Here is a 21,982-nt window from a genome sequence, read left to right as displayed (position 1 = left end):
GGGGCTGCAGGTGGAGGGAAAAAGAAATCAAAGGATGCTATAAAAAATTGGCTACACAGCCAATATGTTCTGGAAGATTACATTTCCAGGTGCTAAAGGAAAGCCCAAGGATGACTTGATTCCTGCCTGCCAACTCCCATCTTATCTTCACCACATTCTGCAGTATGGCCAAATCCAACAACTCCAACTCACAGTAGGGTCCCTGCACTCCCATGGGACTCTCAGATTGAAAGTTTCCCTTTCCAGAGTCATCTGCTTGGAATGTAGTTTTTTCATGTCCTCCTTGTTATTCTTGCTTCAGGCACCAACTCCAGTATGAACTTTTCTGAGAAAATTTTCCTTATCCTCAAGCTGGATGTGGAATCTCCCTACTTGGCTCTCACCATACCCTATACTTACTGCCATGGTAGTACTCATAACACTAATTATCTGCTCACTGTCTATCTGACGAGAAACTCCAGCAGGGCAGGAAACATGTTTTTCTCATAGATGTCATCGTATACTCACTCCCTGACTGATACAACTAAATAAATGACAGAGAAGGACAGGAAGCACTATAATTGAGGGATCTGATCTGGTCATTTCTGAAGGATGAGTACAGGCAAAAGTACAGAATCACAGGAGGAAAAGACCATTCCACAGGTTTGGGATATAGCTGAGAGAAAGTGCTTAGCATGTATGAGTCTCTGGGTTCACTTTCACCATCTACTTCCCTCCCCAACACAAAAACAACAACAAACAAACAAACAAACAAACAAAAAAGACAAGCATTATAGTTGTGAGCAAAGGCCAAGTCTCCATGGTGGCATGTTCTAGTGTGTGCTCAGCAATTTGGAAGACATTAAAGTGATACAAACCAGAATGGAGAAAAGGAGTATATATGGTTAAAGTACAGGCTGGAGAGGTGGGCAGAGCCACCCTGAGAGGCTCCTTTATTCTAAAAACAGCAGGAAGCCATGGATGTATATTGAATTGGGGTAAGGAGAGTGAATAATATCATATTTTCATTTAAAAAATATTTTTGTTGAGCTGGGCATTGGTGGCGCACTCGGGAGGCAGAGGCAGGCAGATCTCTGTGAGTTCGAGGCCAGCCTGATCTCCAGAGCGAGTGCCAGGATAGGCTCCAAAGATACACAGAGAAACCTTGTCTCGAAAAAAACCAAAAAAAAAAAAGTTATTTTTGTTGAAGTATGCATACTATCTAGAAGAGAATGCAGGAAGGATAGGGTGGCAGCAAGGACTGAATAAAAATTATTTACATATAGGAGGCAGAGGCAGTAAGATCACAAATTTGAGGACAGCCTGGGCGACCAAGGAAGACCAAGTCTTTAAAAGAAAAAACAACAGCAGCAAACAAACAAACAAGCAAAAATCAAAGACTACTTGCTGCTCTTGGAGAGGGCCTGAGTTTAGTTCTTAGGACCCACACTGGTAGCTCACAACCACCTGTAGCTCCAGATCCAGGGGACCAGATGCAATTTTCTGGCTTCTGAGGGCTCTTGCACACATGTGACATACATTTTATTAAATATTTTAGCTGGGTGGTTGGGTGCTTTCCTTAGCACTCGAGAGGCAGAGGCAGGCATTATCTCTGTGAGTTTGAGACCAACTTGGTCTACAAAGTAAGTTCCAGGCTATGCAGAGAAACCCTTCCTTGAAAAACAATACAAAACCCACCCCCTCCATATAAAAAGATATTTAGCTAGATTAGGTGTAGTGGTGTACACTTTTAATCCCAGCTTTTAGGGAGGGAGAGGAAGGTGGAGCTCGGACTTTGTCTCAGAAAAAAAAAAAAAAGACATTTAGGGGTTTAAGAAAGGATTTAGAGGTGAGGGAATGAGGGAAAGTAGATTTGATCAAAACACATTATATGCACGTATAAAATTCTCAATAAGAGAATTCTCGCCAGGCGTTGGTGGCGCACGCCTTTAATCCCAGAATTTGGGATTAAACTGTCTTGAAAAACAAAACAAAACAAAACAAAAAAAGTCAACAAGAAAAAAGATATTTAGGTATTAAGTGAACTATATTAGAAATGCAGCCGGGCGTGGGTGGCGCACGCCGTTAATCCTAGCACTCCGGAGGCAGAGGCAGGCGGATCTCTGTTAGTTTGAGGCCAGCCTGGTCTCCAGAGCGAGTGCCAGGATAGGCTCCAAAGCTACACAGAGAAACACTGTCTCGAAAAAACCAAAAAGAAAAAAAAATGGCAAAAAAATGGTAGAAATGGAAATTATTAAGGATAACACTTGGGGGCTTGTCTTGCATATATTGTGCATTGTGGGATTACTGGGTGAATCCCAGATTTGGAAAAGTGGCGGAGAGTGCATAGAGAAACAATGAATTTGACATGCTTCAAATATATATCCTGAAAGAGATATTAGGGAAACAATTGGTTATACCCATCTGGAACTAAAAAGATGATGGCTTGGCTGGAGACATGCAGGTGGCAAATAAAGGAGTGGGTGCTGATGAGCACTAAGAAGAGGGTATAGTGAAGTGGGGAACACAAGACGAAGCCCAGAGAAACTTTAAAATAGTAAGGGACCAATCAGGGCCAGCAAATCATGGAAGCTCAGACTTCAGGTATCCTGTCAGCTGTTCTTGCTTAATTTAAACTCATTTGATTCCCATTGCCTTCAGTCTCTAGTTTCCTTTCTTCATTAATAATTTCAAAGATGGATCTGAAACTCATTCATGTTGAAGTGTAAATAACTCAAGACGGTCATACAGGTCGTCCCCCCCCCCCCCCCGGGCAGTTTAAAGTAATCCTTGGGATAAGTACAAGTTGCTATAGATGCAGCCAGGTCAAGCTAAAGAGAGATAGTTTGATCTTAAAGAACTGGAATCTAACCGGGCGGTGGTGGCGCAAGCCTTTAATCCCAGGACTCGGGAGGAAGAGGCAAGCGGATTTCTACGCCAGCTTGGTCTCCAGAGCGAGTGCCAGGATAGGCTCCAAAGCTACACAGAGAAACCCTGACTCGAAAAACCAAAAAAACCAAACAAAACAAAACACAAAAACAAAAACAAAACCCCTGGAATCTACTTCTAGCTTTGTCATTGGTGTGGTGTGTGGCCTTGGGCAAGTCCCTTATCTCTGGGTTTCAGTTTTTCAATCTGTGGAACAGGGATAAATATCCTCGACTCATAGAGCTGTTTTAATAGAAAAAGAGTCTGTAAATGAACATGAGAAGTTACTAAATGTACTAAGTCTGTTAATGAGGAATGTAGAAGAAATGCAGATCTAAACTGTAGCTTCCAGAAGCCCACCAGGCAGGGAGATAGGAGGAAAAGGCTAATTTACATACAACACTCATAAGCTCGTGGATGGGAGGAACCTATCCCTGAAAATGGTCTTGATTGGAAGAGTCAGGGAAAGGGGGCTTTTAAGCCCCGTGACACTCTTATGTGTCATATTAAGCAAGTCCTGGTTCCCTAGAGGAAAACCAACATCATGCCCGAGGGCGTTTCCAATTTCCTTGTGTCTGGGACTTGAGGCACCTGTACTGGGGCGCCATGCTTGCCCTGAGGTGCCAAAGTATGTATGGGTATGATACCCATAGTCCCCCAGTTTATCTCGAGTGCTGTATTCACCGTGAATAGTGTTTGGGAAGAATCTCAGGTCCCCGATTGGGAAACTTATTCTTTTTGTGGAGTTCTTCCCCTTTTAGAGAGCTCTAATGTCCTAGAAAGTTTTTCCTGTTTTCCCGCCCAACTCACCCGCTGTTTCTTACCCTCCGGCCTCAGCGTCCCACTACCAGAGGGTTACTTAGCGCAACTCCATGGCAACTACTTTCGTCACCACGCCCCAGAGAGTGCGGGTGAACGTGCTCGTGGTGCCTTTCGGAACTTGTAGTTCATCGGGTCAGGACGCTGAAGCCGCGGGGTTTGCTGGGACTTGTAGTTCTTGTTACCATCAAGGAAAGGCCGGAATCAGGAAGTAGTATTAACCCGTCTTCTTTTACCGACGCCCTTGCACTTCCTTTTCCCGGGTTCTCCAGGGTGCCCGGCTAACTACAGCCGACCCGGTCCAATGAGAGGGCGGCGAGAGGGGGCGGGACCATAGTTTAAAGTAATTGTATCTTCACCGAGCGGGATATACCTCGAGGCGAAGTGCTGTCCGAGGAGCGCGTGGGCGCGCGTCCAGGTAACCGGCGCGGGTCCTTGGTTGGCGTGCGGCCTGGGTGCGCTCAGGGGATGGCCAGGCTTAGACGGGGTGCTGTTCACTCCGGTGCGAGAGGAGGGCCTCCTTTGTAACCGATGGTGAAAGGAGACCCTACAGGGGCAAGGTTTGTGGGTACCGGTAATGATTTTTGGGGGTGGCGGTGGGTCTGTTTGGGTCCTTGCCAGTGGGATTATGGTTGAGGACCGCGGTAATGGGGGCTGTGCAATACTCTTGAATGTTCATGAGGGTCCTGTGACGCTTGTTATTAATGGTAGCAGCCGTAGCATCTCTTAGCTTCCGCTATGTTTCTGACATTGTGTTGCACAGTGTAGAATGAGCTCATTTAAAATTTTCCTAGCAACCTTGTTCAAGTTTCACGGGTGGGGACCCTGAGGTTTATAATGTTTTACCTTGGCAAGGGTTGCATAGCTGGTGCGAGTTTTGTTATACTTGTGATTTTTGAGGGTTGAGCATAAAAAAATGGGAAGGAAGGAACTGTGTTGGGATTCCCTTTGTATGTAAACAATGAATTTACCTTCCTTACCAACTTCTTGGTTTGGTGTAAGGGGCAAATCAGATACGGTTTTGTTGTTGTTTCGAGACAGGGTTTCTCTGTAGCTTTGGACCCTGTCCTGTAGCTCACGATGTAGACCAGACTGGCCTCGAACTCTTGGATCTAGATCTGCCTGCCTCTGCCACTGCCCGGCCAGATACATTTTTTTTTTTTTCTACAAGCACCTTCGAGAATACAAATTTAAGATCTTTTTGTTGTTTTGTTTTTTTCGAGATTGTTTAGCCCTGGCTGTCCTGGACTGCTCTCTGAGACCAAACTGGTCTCGCATTCAGAGATCCACTTGCTTCTGCTTACTGAGTGCTGGGATTAAAGGTGTGTGCCACTACTGCCCGGCCCAAAGATCTTAAGTGATGATGTGACTGTATGGAGGTTGTAGGTGAAAAAAAAACCCATTTGGATACCTGCTGTGTCCTCTATGTTAACCCTCTTTTGCTTACCTCTGCGGTCGAACTTGTCATCTGTATTACCAGAATCTCTTTCCGTTTTTATCTGCCCTTCTAGGTAGTCGCTTATTTGTTACTATTTCCCTATGACTTATTTCTAGGGCTGGAGTGATGGCTCGGCAGTTAAGAGCACTAACTGTTCTGCCAGAGAACCTGGGTTCAATTCCCAGCACCCACAGTCAACAACTGTAACTCCAGGATCTGACACCCTCACACAGACATACGTGCAGGCAAAACACCAATGCAAATAAAATAAAAATTATTAAAAAAACAAATTTGAGCCAGGTGTTGGTGGCACACACCTTTAATCCCAGCACTCTGGAGGCAGAGACAGGTGGATCAATGTGAGTTCTAAGCCAGCCTGGTCTACAGCTCGAGTTTCAGGACAGGCTGCAAAAGCAATACAGAGAAATCCTGCTTCGAAAAAAAAATTTTTGAGCATGTTGTATCTTCTTGGGTTGGAAGGGGATAAAAGCTTAGTTTACACAACTTTTTGTTCTGTTTTTTTTGGTGGGGGTTGTTTTGTTTTGGTGTGCAGTAGGCAAGCACTCGATTACTAAATTGTATTCTTAGCTGATTTTTTGGTGGCATTTGCTTTAATTTTAAAGTTACCATTTTTTGGGGTGGGGTGGGGAATGAGACTGCCTCTTAAAAACGTAATTTACCTACTTGTTTTAGTCCATATTTTTCTCTGTCTAGTTGTTGGAAGCTACTGATTGTGAGTGCTTGGAACTGAACTCTGATGGAAGAGCAGCAAGTGTTTTAACTGCTGACCTATTTACCTCCCCCCTCTTTTAATTTTTTTTTTTTTTTTAAATAAAGAAACCGTCTTCCTCCTTGGCCCAACTTTGCCTTGAACTGGAAATCTTTTGTTTGTTTGTTGTTGTTGTTTTTGAGACAGGATTTCTCCCTGTGTAACAGCCCTGGCTGTCCTGGAACTTACTCTGTAGACCATGTTGTTCTAGAACTCACAGAAATCTGCCTGACTGCTTCCCAAGTATTGGGATTAAAGGCCTGACTTGAAATCATACTGATATATATATATATATATATATATATATATATATATATGTACATATATATATATATATATAGTTTTGTTTTTGTTTGTTTCTTCGAGACAGGGTTTCTTTGTGTAGCTTTGGAGCCTATCCTGGCACTCGCTCTGGAGACCAGGCTGGCCTCGAATATAAAGTATATATTTTATAGCAGTTTTATATGCTGCCTGGTTTGGGTTAGTTCTCCCAGGAGTTTGTTTATTTATTCTCATGGTGCTATTAGTTGAACCTAGGTCATGGAGGCAAGTACTCTGTCACTGAGTTGTAACCTCAGCCCTTGTTTTTAATTTACTTTTATGTGCATTGATGTTTTGCCATGGGTGTCAGGTCTCCTGGAACTGGAGTTCCTTGATAGACGTGAGCTGCCATGTGGGTGCTGGGGATTGAACCTCATATTCTCTGGAAGCGCAGTCAGTACTCTTAACTACTGAGCCATCTCTCTAGCCCAACCCCAGTCTTCTTAAGTGTGTTATGATTATTATGTGTATGTGTGGAAGTCAGGGGACAACTGTAGGCGGGGGTTTCTCTCTGTTCTAGCAGCTCTCAAATAACCACACAGAGACTTACTGTTAGTTTTAAATGCTCAGCCAATAGCTTAAGCTTGTTTTTAGCTAACTTTTATAACTTAAATTAACCCAATTTTCCTAGTCTATTTGCTTCCCCAGGCTTGTTCACCTCATCTGTGTACTTTTCTTTCTTTCTTTCTTTTTTTTAATTTATTTATTTATCATGTATACAGTGGTGCCAGAAGAGGACACCAGATCACATTACAGATGGTTGTGAGCCACCATGTGGTTGCTGGGAATTGAACTCAGAACCTCTGGAAGAACAGTCAGTGCTCTTAACCCGTGAGCCATATCTCCAGCCCCATCTGTGTACTTTTTATGTTGCTTGCTTTTTGTCTCATGGTGTCTCCTCAGACTCCTCCTTCTCCTTCCCAACATTCTCTCTTTCCCAAAAATCTGCCTAGCTACCAGCCAATCAGCTTTTTATTAACAATGAGAGCAACACATTTTCACAGTGTACAGATGGATTATATCACAGCAGACAACTTTAACAAGTCAATTCTCTCATTCCACTAGGGTTTTGGGGATTGAACGTGGATATCAGGCTAGTGTGGTGAGCTTTTTTGTGCACTGAACCATGTCACTGGTTCTTTTTTAATTTTTTAAAAATCAACCTTATTTATTTTTTTTTAAGATTTATTTATTTATTATGTATACAGCGTTCTGTCTGCATGTGCCCCTGCAGGCCAGAAGAGGGCACCAGATCTCATTACTGATGGTTGTGAGCCATCATGTGGTTGCTGGGAATTGAACTCAGGACCTCAGGAAGAGCAGCCAGGCTCTGAACTGCTGAGCCATCTCTCCAGCCCCAAAATCAACTTTATTTATCTCTAATTTATGTACAATAAACTTCATTAAAATTAAAGACAACTGGTAAAAGCTGCCACATGCAAGACATTAATTTTACATTCAGAAATTTTTTCATGTTTCTTTCTTTCTTTTTTTTTTCTTTTTGGTTTTTTGAGATAGGCTTTCTCTGTGTAGCTTTGTAGACCAGGTTGACCTCGAGCTCACAGAGATCCTCCTGACTCTGCCTCTGAGTGCTGGGATTAAAGGCGAGCACCACCACTGCCTGGGTCATAATTCTTTATAGTAGTTGCCTTTTTTTTTTTTTTTTTCTTTTTTTTTTTCTTTTTTAAATCTTTCTTTTCAAGCTGGTCTTGGGAACCACTAACCTGCTCTTTGTTACTTCATACTGTAGGTCTAGAATTTACATAGATAAAACCATACTTTATACAGTAGATACTCTTTTATATTTGGCTTTTCTCCTATAACATTGAGGGGTTTTTTTGTTCTTTTTTTTTTTTTTTTTTTTTAAAGACTGAATGCTCTTTAGCCCTGGCTGACCAGGAACTTTTTATGTAGGCCAGCCTGGTTTTGATTTCTAACTTGAAAACATTTAAAAAAAATTACAGTGTTTGTATCTGTTTGTGTGGGCACCCATGCCACAGTACAGGTATGGAGGTCAGAAAGCAACATTTTTAGAGTAAGTTTGCTCCTTCCACCCTTAATTGGTTTCAGGGAGCTGAACTTCAGTCACAAAGGCTGTGGTTTGTTTTTGTTTTGTTTTTGTTTTTTTTTTTTCAGCTCCCAGTCTCACTTTGAACTTATTTTGATCTCCCTCTTTCAGCCTTCCAGTGCTAAAATAACAGGTGTGAGGATCATACCCTTCTTGAATTTATTCTTTTAACTGAATATATTGGTAATTGTTAGGGATCAGTATTTTCTCAGGACCTCCAAGACTGAGTTCTTAGCACATAGGAGATTTATTTGCTGTGGAGGGCTAGAGGGGATAGAGAATGAGTGAGAAGGGGAAGGGATATTTGTCCTGAAGGAACAAAGGACTGCCTCTAGATAGAGGAGATATAGATAGATGTGGCCTATAAGAAAACGGTGGTTTATAAAGGTAAACGGGGAACCCCATGTTAGGATGAGGTGTTTAATTTTAATTGGGCATGCTAATTAGGTGAGCCAAAGGGGACTTGATTGCTGGACTTCAATACTTTGATAGCTGGATCTTGATAGCCGTCCTTAGAATGAAGAAATGGCCAAATAAGGGAATAGACCTGAGGGCTAACTTTAGGGATGTAATCTAATGGCTGAGGGAATGGGAGAGAAGGGCAAGGCCTATGGAGACATGTTTGCCATGCTGGAACTGCTAGAGTCCCCTCATTATCAACCTTTTGTTTTATTATTGGTTTGTTGGGTAAGTGGGTGTCTTCTATGTGGCTGTGTCCTGTTGACATGGGAGGTGTTGTTATTAGGGGACCCAAGGAAGCTGAGTTGTTGGTCAAGGCTGGAAAGAGCAGGCTCTTTTACTTATGCCACAGGGAAGAGTACTCTGTGAGGCTGGACCAGGATGTAGATTCCAAAGAAACAGCTGCTGACAGACTAGGGACAAAAGTAAAGTTAAGGAGTTTAGATCCCCCCTCCCTCCTACAGGGTTTCTCTGTGTAAGACCTCTGGCTGTCTTGGAACTCTGTAGACCAGGTTGGTCTTGAACTCTCAAGAGATCCTCCTGCCTTTGCCTCCCAAATGCTGGGATTAAAGGTGTACCCCACCATTGTCCAGATCTTGGATGTACATTTAAAACTTTTAGATTCATGGTCCTGGCAGTAGGGAAGAGGATCCTAAGACCAGAGAACGGGGAGAGATCCCACTCTTAGGAACAGGCAGTAGGCAGAAAAATTTAGGCTGTTGAGTCTGTTTGAGAGTTTTTGAGAGGAGCCAGGACAATTTAAATTGGCTATATAAGGATAATTGGGGAACTACTTATCTGAAAGTAGGGTCTAGTTATGTGGGGGAGAATACAATTTGAGAGGCTTTTTGTTACGTTAGAATAGTGTTTTTTGGGGGTGTTTAGGTGGGTTTTGGAATGGAGATATTTCAGGAACATGGATGATTGTGAGACCATGGCAACCTGTGAGAGGTACAGTCTGTAGCAGGGTTTTTGAGTTGGTGTGGAAAGGTTGAGAGAATGTGGTTTGGGTTCCCAAAGGGGGACTTGGATGGTCAAGGGGACAGTCAGTCAGTAGTGGGTGTAGGGCATCAGTAACTGGGGTATCTGCAGCAAGAGGGAGTGAGACTAACTGAGGACATTGAGGAGAGGTGTAAAGAAAGCAGTGGGAGGCATTAATGAAGTATCAGGAATTCAGGAATGTTGAGGAGAAAGTTTGTTGGATGACCTTGACTCAAGTGAGTATTTAGCTGTGTGTGTATGTGGTGTGTGTGTGTCTGTCTGTCTGTCTGTGTTGGAGAGGAGATGGCTTGGTTTAGTTGTGTCTTTTAATTGGGAGTGTAGGATTTGTTTAGAGTGTTTAAAGTCTGAGGATGACTTTGAGGACAGTTAATGAATTTAGGGGAGTCAGTTGGCAGTGGATGTTTGGCAATCATTTGGACAGAAGAAAAGTAGGAGTGTGAAAAGAGAGATGAGATTTGTGGGGAACCTATAATCTAGAAAGAACAGGAACCAGAGGGTGAGGATGAATATTGATAATGGAGGGGTGGCATCTGACAGGCTATCGGTCTAAAAAGTCTAGGCAGAAGTAGCTAGATGACCCTCTTGTGTATGAAAGGGATGAGGGATGGATTAGGAGGTTTTTGAGAGTTTTTGTCAGGGGTTTAGAGGATCCGGGGAATGTTAGTGTGAAGGAATAAGAATGAAGGAATTGAGGGGAAGGATAGGTAAGAAATGTGAGTGGTTTTTTTTTTTTTTTTTTTTTTATTGTTTTATTTCCCCCTAGACAGGAACTCTGTGTAGCCCTGGAACTTATGCTCCAAGTCATAGAGATCCGCCTGCCTCCGCCTCTGGAGTGCTGGGATTAAAGTCCTGCTCCACCACTACCTGGCTGTTAGTGATGAGTTTTTGTGAGAGAGGTTTGAAGGGATAGAATCCGAGGTGGTGGAAGATATTTAGGAGTTGAGGGAGATAGTGGTGGGAATAGATTAAGATTGTGAGGAGCAAAATGGATTGATTGTGAGAGGGAATCCCAGAGTTTCTTAGATTTACAGATGAACAGAGAGGCTGGGGCAAGAGCACATACAAAAGAGGCCAACCATGAATGGTGTTGTCTAGAGTTTTGGAGAACTAGGAGGTGGGCAAAGTGTAGTTGGAATTTTCTTTGGGCCACCAATAAGACACAGAGACTTATTATTAATTATGATTGCTTGGCTTTAGTTTAGGCTTGTCACACTAGCTCTATTAACTTAATTTAACCTGTTGCTATTCATCTATGTTTTGCCTTGGGGCTTTTTATCTTTCTTTCATATGTGTGCCTGACTTTCCTGCTGCTTCTGTGGCTGCCTGAGTGTCATCTCCATGGTGTCTCTTTTTCTTTCTTCTTTTTTCTCCGGAGCCTAAATTATTCCTCCTACTTACTCTCCCTGCCAGGAAATCCCACTTATACCTCCTCCTTTGCTAATGGCCTTTTCAGCTTTTAATTAGACCAATTAGGTGCGTTAGGCAGGCAAAGTAAAACAGCAACACATCTGAGTTGGTTTTTTTACTCTTTGGGGGCCTGCCACCCAGCTCCCAAATAAATACATGGAGACTTATTCTTATGAATGCCCTTAGCTTGACTTGTTTCTAGCCAGCTTTTTTGACTTAAATTAACCCTTTCTCTTTAATTACATTTTGCCTCTGGGTTTTTTTTACCTTTCTTTAGATATCTTTCCTTCTTCATGGGTGGCTGGCCCCTGGCAACCTCCTTCCTTCTTCTTTTCTTGTTCCTCCTCTCTTGAGCCTAGATTTCTCCTCCTGTTTATTCTCTTTACAGAGTTAAACAAATGCAACATAAAAGAATGCAACACATCTTTACATCATTAAATATTCCACAGGATAAATTAATGTTATACATTTCAAACTAATATTCCATAACACACATTTTTACATAATTAAATACATGCAACACATCTTTACATAGTTAAACAAGTTTCTGCAACACAAACAAATGCAACACATCTTTGCATAACAAATATTCATTAACAGAAGAAGGGTGTCAGATCCCCTGGAACTTGTTAGAAACAATTGTGAGCCACAATGTAGGTGCTGGGACTCAAGCCTGGGTTCTCTGAAAGGACAGTACCCTTAACTGCTGAGCCATCTCTCCAGCCACCTGTCATACATTTCTGACACTACTTGATTGTTAAATTGTGCTCATTAATGCAATTTTCATTTTCTTTGTTTCTAGCTCTTGGGTTTCCTTTTCTTTCTTTCTTGGCTTGCTTCCTTTTGCTGTGGTGGGTATTAAACCTAGGGTTTCACTGCAGTCTGTCTGTGTGTCGTGTTGTGTGTTCCTCCCATTCCTGTCCCCCCTCCATGTAGACAGGGCTAGCCTTGAACTCAGAGATCTGCCTGCCTCTGTCTTCCTAGTGCTGGTATTAAAGGTGTTTGCCACTATCACCTGGCTTGGTCTCTTGCTTTCTGATGCTAGGGCTGGAGCACCACCAATTTCCATTCTACTTTTACCAGTTAGCTCCATCTCTGATAAGTTGGGGGGGGGAGGTTTTAAGGAAAATTGGGAAGCAAAAGGAGTGTACAAGGAACTTCTTCCTTACTGTGGCTTAGATTTTCTTGGTGATAGCAGTTTGTTCCATCAGTTACTCTGTTTCTTTCTAACTCCTAGAACCAACCTTGCAGTGTACCTCAGTGGCCTCTGTGTCAGCTGGGCAGGATTGCACTAAGCCTGATTTCTCCAGGGACCTCTGGGAGCACCCAAGAAATCATTGGCAACCAGGCAACATACACTCTCCAGAGAATCTGGGTACAACTGTCCCATATTCCCCAAGACTTCTTGAGTTTGATACTTACTTTGTTCTCAGTTCTGGATGAGGAAGCTACTTCATACAGTTAATATCCCAAAACTACTGTCTTTAGATTCTTTTGGCTTGTTAAGCCTTCCAACAAAGACTGAAAACTATTTCCTATATTGAGTTCATCCTTAAAATAACTGGCATGTGATTTCTGTTTTGCTGACTAGACCCAAACTGACACATAGATAAACTGAGCTCAAAGGACAGAAAAGAACCAGGTATGGTGGCACACCCTTTAGTTCCAGCACTAGGGAGATAGGTAGGCCGATCTCTTGAGTTCAAAGCCAGCCTGGTCTACAGAGCAAGTTCCAGGACCGCTAGAGATACACACAGAGAAACCTTGTCTCAAAAAACAAAAACGGAAACTAGAGCCCAACAGGTGGTCATGAAACTGAGAGCCAGTAATAAATGGCTTGGTCTAGAAGGATGTTTACTGTATTTCTGAACATCATAATTTAGTGGTGGATTTTCTGGTGGTTTGGATTAGCAATAGCTTACAGTTGTAATAGCAATAGCTTACACTCCTCCCCCAGCATATCATGTGAACCAGGCACCATTCTAAGTACTTTATATAATCTACTTCCCAAAGATAAATAAGTTAAATTCTAGTATTATTATTACCATTCTCTTTTTTATATTTCTTTTTTTTAAAAGATTTTATTTATTTATTATTTATACAACATTCTGCTTCCATGTATATCTGCACACCAGAAGAGGGCACCAGATCTCATAACGGATGGTTGTGAGCCACCATGTGGTTGCTGGGAATTGAACTCAGGACCTCTGGAAGAGCAGTCGGTGCTCTTAACCTCTGAGCCATCTCTCCAGCCCCTACCTTTCCCTTTTATAAGGAAGAAAATTGAGTCATAGATGGATTAGGACATCTGTTCAAGTAATCTGTAAATAATTGAGTTGGTATCTAATCCCATCATTCTGAGTTTGTTTCCACTTTTTTTTTCCAGCTCCCTTTTTTTTTTTTAACATGAGATTATTTATTTATTATGTATACAACATTCTGCTTCCATGTATATCTGCACACCAGAAGGGGGCACCAGATCTCATAATAGATGGTTGTGAGCCACCATGTGGTTGCTGGGAATTGAACTCAGGACCTCTGGAAGAACAGCCAGTGCTCTTAAACTCTGAGCCATCTCTCCAGCATGTTTCCACTTTTAAAGATTTTTTTAAATGTGTGTGTCTGTTTGAGTATGTGTATGTGCACCATGAGGCCAGAACAGGGTGCTGGACCCCCTGGAAGTAGACTTTGAAGCTGTTGTGAGCTGAGTGGTAGTGATGTGGTGCTAGGAACTGAAAAGGTCCTCTGCAAGAGAAGCAAGTGCTGTTAACCACTGAGCTTTCCACCTTTTTCCTCTTTTTTTTTTTTTTTTTTTTTTTCTTTTTTTTTTTTTTTTTTTTTTTTTTTTGAGTCATGTCTTGCTATGTTGCACATGTTGGCTTCAAACTCACAGTCCTCCTTTTGCCTCAGCTTCACCCTGTTGGGATTATACCTATGTGCCACTTGACTTTTGTATCCTGCATTTAACCTAGGGTATTATGTGTGCTCTTCCATTGAGCTGCATCCCCAGCACTTTGAAACATTATTTTCAGCCGGAATGGTGGCTCACACTTTTGATCCCAGCACTTGGGAGGCAGAGGCAGGTCGATCTCTCTGAGTTCAGGCCAGCCTGGTCTACAGAGTGAGTTCCAGGGCAGCTAGTGCTACACAGTGGAACCTGTCCCCCTGCCCCCCCCCAAATAAAAAATAAAAAAAAAACCAACCCAAAAGAAAACAATACCAACAAAAACCAAAAAGATTTCTTCATCCAGTTTCATGATCGGTCCCCTTTCTAATTTCCTGACCTACAAATCTACATCCCACCCTTCTTTATTTTGAGACTGGGTTTCTCTGTGACAGTTCTGGCTGTCTTGGAGCTTGCTTTGTAGACTAGGCTGGCCTAGAACTCCCAGAGATCCTCCTGAGTGCTGGGATTAAAAAGGTGTTTACCACCACATTCAACTTGTTTGTTTTGTTCTTATTAAATAGCTGTATACTTTATTATTTCTTAATTTTGTGTGTATATATAAAATATACTTTGATCAAATTCTCCCTACTATCCTCTTATTCCTCTCACTCCTGCTGAACCTCTTCTTCCCGGCAGTTTCACCTCCTACTTTTATGTCTCTCTGTCTCTGTCTCTCTCGTGTTCGTGTGTGTGTGAGAGATAGACAGACAGACTCACTATATTTAATTAGTATTGCTTGCATGATCTTGGGGATATTATTTACTTGAGCAAGAGCAGCTTATTAGTACCTACATCACTGAAGAATATGATTCCTTCTCCCCAATATCTGTCACTGCATATAGCTCCTCAGGGAGGGATGGAGCCTCATGAACTCCTTCCCCCATTTGTGATGGAATGTTGGTGGGGCTCATATTTTCAACATACATAGTATGCTCAAAATTCTTCTCTGTGTTAAACCACAATCTGTCTTCTTATAACTGCTATTTTTTTTTTTTCTTTTTTTCTTTCTTTGAGACAGGGTTTCTCCATTTAGGCCTGCCTGACTATCCTGGAACTCACTTTGTAGACCAAGCTAGCCTCAGAGATTCCCCTGCCTCTGCCTCCGGAGTGCTGGGATCAATGCCATGCTCCACTGCTGCTCAGTTTCTAACTGCCACACTTTAGCTCTGGTTTTGTTTTCTCTTGAGAGGGCCATAAATGTCTTTCTAGTCTATTACATGACAGGTAGTCTCTGTTTTTGACATTGTGTGCTTTTTATTTTTTTATGTTTTTGCACATATGTTTGTGTGCTATGAGCACAGTGCATATGGAGGCCAGGAATGGGCATTGGCTCCCCTGGAACTGTAGTTGTTAGCTGCAATATGGGTGCTAGGAGTTGAATTTAGTCTATGGAAGAGCAGCCAGTGCTCTTAACTTCTGAGCCATCTCTCTCCAGCTCCCTCATTCTGACTCTTTAGTAAAATGCTAAGCATGGTAGGTTTGAGAATCAAGCTCCCTTGTACAAAATGCTGTAGATCTTGCCAGGATTAGTGGAGGTTTTCAGGAACTATTTCTTTACCCTTCCCTCTCATAAACTGGGGAGTAGCTATTTGGAAATGGCAGTAGCTTGGCTGCCATTGATTGGGAGGAGAGAACGGAGATTATGGGTTGGCTATTAAGTAGTCAGTCATTCTAGTAAGGGACCACTTGGCAGAAGCAGAATTCTCTAATGGTTGTAGAAGGAAGAGGGGGCATTAGAGCACAGCATGCTCCAGAATTTAGGCTCCTCTTGGGCATCTATGTCATGTTGCCTTTTCTTCTGTCCTATTTAAGGGCCAGTTTCTTTGTAGTCAGTGCAGGAAATGCCAGTGACTCAGCCTTAGAGATTTCTTCTGCTTATTGTAGTTGCAGACTGGTTTGTCTGGTAAGGAATAAGACTGCATATATTCCAGCACATTTACCTGACCACTTGAATGCCTTCCTGTGTCTTGCCAGAGATATTTTTCAGGTTGTTAAGTTTTTGGTGTCTTGTGGCAAGGTGGATGCAGTATGACCTTAACATGTCCTTTGAACCTATGACTGTAATCCCAGCACTTGGGAGGCTAAGGAAGGAGTATCATGAGTTTGAGACCAGCCTGGATTATACAGCAAGTTCCAGGGTGCAGGCTGTATGATGAGATGCTATCTCAAAAGCAAAGCGAACCAAAACATAAGATACAATTTAGAGCCTGGTGTGGTGGTGCATGCCTTTAATCCCAACGTTTAGGTGTTAGAGGCAGGTGCATGTCTGAGTTTGAGACCAGCTTGGTCTAACTACGTAGCAAGACAGGACTATCAAAAAAAAAAAATTTTTTTTTTTAAACTTGAAGGAACTATATCTGATGGTTTGTTAAGGAAGCTGAATCTAAAACATAGAAAAACAAAGTACAATTTTGCAAGGCAGTATATAATTTAGACTTGATTGTGTTGTCCAATCTGTAAACCCTATAAGGATTGTGAGATCCCTTCAGTAGCCCTTGGAAATAACTAGGAAAAACTTTGACAGGAAGATGGAGTTTAAAAAAGGGTCAGAATTAGAAGTACATGGATTATGCTTACTTAAATAAGCTGTGATTTGGGCTCCCCACCACACCATTTAGGCTTTATATCATGAAATATGAATGATGGTTCTCTGATGTTTGTACTTTTCTACCACGAAGCCTAATGGTATAGAATTTTTGCTTAGGCTTCATACAGGTCTAGGAAACTGTTGCCAGCATTGTGCCAGCTGCTTGACCTTGGAGAAATTTCCTCACTTGCAAAACAGAAAGACTACTAAAAATTATTTACAAGGTTATTGTGATGTTCACAGTAAAATACTGTGTAAATAGTTGAATGCCTTTTGGAGGGGCAGTGCTCCCTCATTTTGCCATGTGGCTCACTGGAACATTCATTCCTGTGACTTGCCTTATGCTTGAAGGTTTGTTTGTGCCTCTTGAACAGCTGAAGGCAGGAGAATGAGACAGCTCCAGGATTATACACAGAGATATGAGAAGACTGGCTGGATGAATTCCAGTCTACTCTAGAATAGTGGAAAGAAAGGGTGGCTAAGTGGCTATAGGCCATAGAGTGGACTTGGAAACTTCAGCCAGAGAATTTAGATCTGATGTTTGAGAAAAAATATTGCAAGGTTTTTAAGCCAGAGAGACATGTTTATAAAGGAGAGTGGTGTAGAGACTCCTGAGGGATTTTTCCTGGTTTAGACACTCTAATCCTCACATGGTAGGGCCTCCTAAATGCTGACCCAGTGGGGGTGTGGTTTGGCATTCTTGCTGCAGGAGGCCTGTATTTCTGCCCAGTGACTCTTTCTGCTCTGTCATTGACTCATCCCAGTGGCCGGCCCTCATTGCTTCCCTTCTGGTCACCCTGTGATCACAGAACTCCAGGGCTGCCTGGGATGATGGGAACCTGAGCTGCCTAACAGTGGTTAGGATATGGGAATGAACAGCATTCTCATTCCTTTGCCCTGTCCTTGAATAGAGGGAAGTTCAAGTTCAGACTGCTGCAGATTACTGCTCATGCTTACGGGGGCTGTCTACCAGAAGGTAAGTCAAGATGGTTCTTATCCTTTCTCTGCTTTTATATGGATCTGCTTTTTTTTTTTTTTTGCCCAACTTCTCTGTTACTTTTCCTCTGATCTAGGCTCTTCAAGATGTCAATCTTGAAATAGGTCATTATAGCAGGTGGGAAGAATGTCCAGAAGTTTTTCACTGGCCCTGCTGTGTGGTAGTTTGCCTAGAAGTCTTGTGAGCCAGACACTAAACATAGGCTCGTGCTTGTTGGAGTCATTGTAGAAAGGTTCTGGTCTCAAACATGTTGCTTCTCAGCCTCTGGGTTTTAGAGCCATTCTCTGTGTGCTTTACTGTCCTGTGTTAGCTCCCATCCCTTTGGCCACAGAAGGAAAGGACAGTGAAAAGCTGAAAAGGGGGAACTGTGTAGATAAGCGTGTGCTTTTTTTTTTTTTTTGCAGGGAGTCAGTATATCTGGGTTTTCATACTCTTGGTAATTAGTAGTGTGACCAGGGACCACTTGCCTAACTACAGTGGACTAGAGTTTCCTCATAACTAAAAATAGACAGCTTGGGTTGTGTAGTCTTGGAGAGTTTTTCCAGATTCAAAATTAATATAATTTTAATTTTTTAATTTGAAAAAAAAAAAAACCCTGTGTATTGACATCCACAATAATGTAAGTGTGTTGGTGTCTTTTGTCTTCTTCATGGCTGACTCAGGGATTGGGGGGAACTTGATGATGGCATAGTGGTCAGGCTGGTTTCTTTTGGGTGTGCTCTTGTGAAGGTTTTGGGCTTGGGCTGCCTCTGGAGCTTCAGGGTCTTGGGCTACCAGAAAGTGGGTGACTTGAGGATCTTTTTGTGACTGGATACCTTTCAGCACTACCTTCCTGGCTTTTTTTTTTTTTTTTTTCTTCTTCTTTTTTTTGTTTAAATACAGGAGTTCTCTGTATAACAGTCCTGGCTGTCCTGGAACTTACTTTGTAGGCCAGACTGGCCTTGAACCCACAGAGATCCACCTGCTTTTTTACCTTCCAAGTGCTGGGAGTAAAGGCTTGCACGACCACCCAGTGGCCTTCTTGGCTTTTAAGGCCTTCCCTTTGACATAGGTTTTTGGAGGGTCTGAACCTTACTTCTTTGCTTTTGGCACCATCTTGTCAAAAGCTAAATTTTTGTTTTAATAATGGTGACATGTACATATTTTGTCCCCTCCATTTTTGTAAGTTTATCTCCCCCAAAGTAATGGTGTTCTCAGCCTTTACATTTATTCTAGTATGCAGTTGTTGTTCAGAAAGAACTACCTTCCTTCCTTTCTTATCTTCCTTTTTTTTTTTTTAAAGATTTTATTTATTATGTATATAACATTCTGTTTCCGTGTATATCTGCACACCAGAAGAGGGCACCAAATCTCATAATGGATGGTTGTGAGCCACCATGTGGTTGCTGGGAATTGAACTCAGGATCTCTGGAAGAGCAGCTGGCACTCTTAACCTCTGAGCCATCTCTCCAACCCCTCTTACCTTCTTTTTTTAATAGCAGTGCTCAAAATTGAACCCATAGCATGCTAGCTCTAGCCCCTAGACAATCTTTTGAGTATCCTCAGAGGTAGCAATTTTCATTTTTAATGGGTAAATTCAGTTTTTGGAAACCATCATAAAATGTTTTGTGTCTAAGAATCAAGCAAAACCACATCCTTTATTTTTGTGAGAAAAAAAGAGGTGTCACTGACTATAAAACACCTAATTTTTCTTTCTGCTTATATGGAATAGTGTGCGAAGACAGTTACAAAAAACTTTTGTAAATGTTTTAAGCAGTAATTTAAAATGTCTAAGTATATAGCTTCATTAAAACAAAACTATTTTGGTTATAGTTTTCATGTGGTTTAATAAGTTGGGGAAATATTTGACTAGAGTGCTTAACTGTATACTTGTGTGTGTGTGTGTGTGTGTGTGTGTGTGTGTGTGTGTGTGTTTTTGAGATGGTTTTTCTGTGTAATAGTACTGGCTGTCCTGGAATTCTCTTTGTAGATCATGCTGGCCTCGAACTCAGAGATCCTCCTTCCTCTGCCTGCCAAGTTCTGGGACTAAAGGTGTGCCTGGAAACTGTGTATATTTTTGTTTCAAGGCCAAAGTGACTAGATAGTGAACAAAATCAGCTCTTTCTGGTGGTCTTCTTAAATCACAAATATGTTAAGGATCAAAAGAAGGTTGAAACATGTACTTCTAGGAAGTTGTGGCTGCCAAGCTAAGGTAGCTCCATCTCTAGTAGAACCAACAAGAAGTATTTTCTTTCTTTTCTTTTTTTTTTGGGTGAGGGGTGGTTTTGAGACAGGGTTTCTCTGTGGCTTTTGGAGCCTTTCCTGGAACTGTTCTTGTAGACCAGGCTGGTCTTGAACTCACAGAGATCCGCCTGCCTCTGCCTCCCGAGTGCTGGGACTAAAGGCATGTGCCACCACTGCCTGGCTAGCCTGAAGTATTTTCAGTGTGATCCTAAGGAGGTGTGGGAGAATCACATTGATTTTTTTTTTCTTCTCATTTTCTTCAGTAGTTGTAGATTTGAAAGTGGGAAGGAAGGTTGGTGGGGTAAAGCAGAAGGATGTAGTGTAATGCCTTCAAGTATTGCAGTCTCGTACCTGAGCGTGCATCTGTTCTTGATAGTAGTTGAAATTGGTTAGTAAAATAAAGTGTTTGAGTTTGGCCAAATGACTCTTTTGCCAAATATGTATTAAATAAGCATTTGCATTTCTCTTTCTTGTCTTTTGTTTGTTGTTTTTTTCATCTTTATGTTGAGTATCAAGATGCTAAAAGTTCTAGATCTGAAAATCAGGTAAGCCTAAGATTTGAGGTGCTAAGCCAGATGTGATGGAGTGAACCTGTAAGCCCAGTATTAGGAAGGTTAATCCAAGACGGTTGTCAGAGTTAAGTCCAGCCTTCTCTGTACAGTGAGGAGGACCAGGACAGCCAGGGAGAGAAAAACCGTCTCAAAAACCAAACCAAAACCAAAACAAACAAAACCAAAAGAGAAAGGAGATAGAAAAAAAAAAAACAAAAAGAAAACAAAAAAACCCAGAAGGTTGAGGAGGGGAAGTATTTGTGTAAAAGCTGCTTAAGTACTGGCCTAACAGTGGCGTTTCCTTTTACCCCTAAATTATAGTGACCTTTCTACTTGCAGCCACAGCTGGATGATCAAATTCAAAGTAGCTGTTTAATGAGAAGCAGTCCCTGAGACTTGTCCCCTGAAACACAACTGCAGGACATGCAGAAAGTCATTCTTTAGATGGACTGTTGTTTAAAGAAGGTGGGGCAACTTTTATCAAAACAGATGGTGTGGATATTGTGACTTAGAGGATTGGGAGACTTCTCTGTTGTTGATTCTGAGTTACTTCAGTTACTTTTCTGTCCTTTTTGACCAGCAAATAACCCTAAGAAACAAGGCTGTTTAGTGAACTCAGAGAAAAAACTCACTTGGCAGGAAGACGGCACTCTAAGTCTTCCTATGTCTCCTCCTTCCCCCTTGCCCTTTCTTTTTAATCATGGTTGTGTAAACACAGTGAGCTTGCCAGTCTCCCTGAAGTTGTAGGCCCTTGGCATTAAGTTTTTTTTCCCCTTGCTATCCATTTATGCTAGGTATATGGCCTGCAATTAGAGGAACTGTCCTATTTGACTGGCTCCACTGGCTGCCTAATGGAGCAATTGACTAAGTTAGGGCCAATTATCTGTCAGGAAGCATTATTTAATAGTTACCATGTACAGGTGTTGTGGGAAGTGAAACTAGTATATATTTTGTCTTTTTGGATCTTAATTTGGATGAAACAGATAGTCAGCATTCCTGTAGGGAGAATGAAATAAAGTATGTAGAGGAACAACTAATAAGGGGCCCTGTGGGAGAAAGAACAACTGTTCCTTATTGTGGGAGGGGCTAAGAGAGCTAAAGAGAGAAGGCATTTTAGTGGAATTATAAAGGATGAATTGGAGTTCAAGAGGTATAGAGGACAGGATATTTTAGATTCACACCGTGGGCAGTGATAGAGGACCTAGATAATGTCTGCATGTTGGGGTAAATACACTTGAATTAGACAGTATTTTCAGAGAATGAGCTGGAGATGAGATTGGAAAGGAACTGGAAAGCTGGGCCTTAGTGAACTTGACATGAAAATTTTTTTTGTAGTTTTATTTTTTATGTATGAATGTTTGACCTACACGTATTTATGTGCCAACAAAGGTCAGAAGAGGGTGTTGGATCCCCTGGAACTGGAGTTACAGATGATTGTGATCTACTATATGGGTACTGGGAATAAAAACTAGGTCTTCTGCAGGAAC

The 21,982-nt window shown here is 41.9% G+C and overlaps 3 protein-coding genes across 8 annotated transcripts in view; 1 reads left to right on the top strand and 2 right to left on the bottom strand.

Annotated features, from left to right (window-relative positions):
* Positions 1–3,824, bottom strand: part of Lrrc51 (Leucine-rich repeat-containing protein 51) — a 19,001-nt gene extending 15,177 nt beyond the window's left edge. For both annotated transcript variants that reach the window (NM_001282002.1, NM_001282003.1), the window contains exon 1: positions 3,732–3,824. The gene's annotated coding sequence lies outside the window, so the exon portion shown is untranslated. The remainder of the gene's footprint in view (positions 1–3,731) is intronic.
* The window catches only part of Folr1 (folate receptor alpha), a 349,146-nt gene that overhangs the window by 69,822 nt on the left and 257,342 nt on the right, over positions 1–21,982 (bottom strand).
* Positions 3,993–21,982, top strand: part of Numa1 (nuclear mitotic apparatus protein 1) — a 74,416-nt gene continuing 56,426 nt past the window's right edge. For 3 of the 5 annotated variants that reach the window (XR_004769114.1, XM_035442326.1, XM_027407849.2), the window contains exon 1: positions 3,993–4,144. The gene's annotated coding sequence lies outside the window, so the exon portion shown is untranslated. Of the gene's footprint in view, positions 4,145–4,203; positions 4,287–17,635; positions 17,701–21,982 lie in introns of those variants that run through there. The other 2 variants (XM_027407854.2, XM_027407855.2) reach the window with 2 other exon arrangements.

Source organism: Cricetulus griseus, chromosome 3, assembly GCF_003668045.3.
Source record: "Cricetulus griseus strain 17A/GY chromosome 3, alternate assembly CriGri-PICRH-1.0, whole genome shotgun sequence".
Lineage (NCBI taxonomy): Eukaryota > Metazoa > Chordata > Mammalia > Rodentia > Cricetidae > Cricetulus > Cricetulus griseus.
This window is presented reverse-complemented; position numbering and strand designations above follow the sequence as displayed.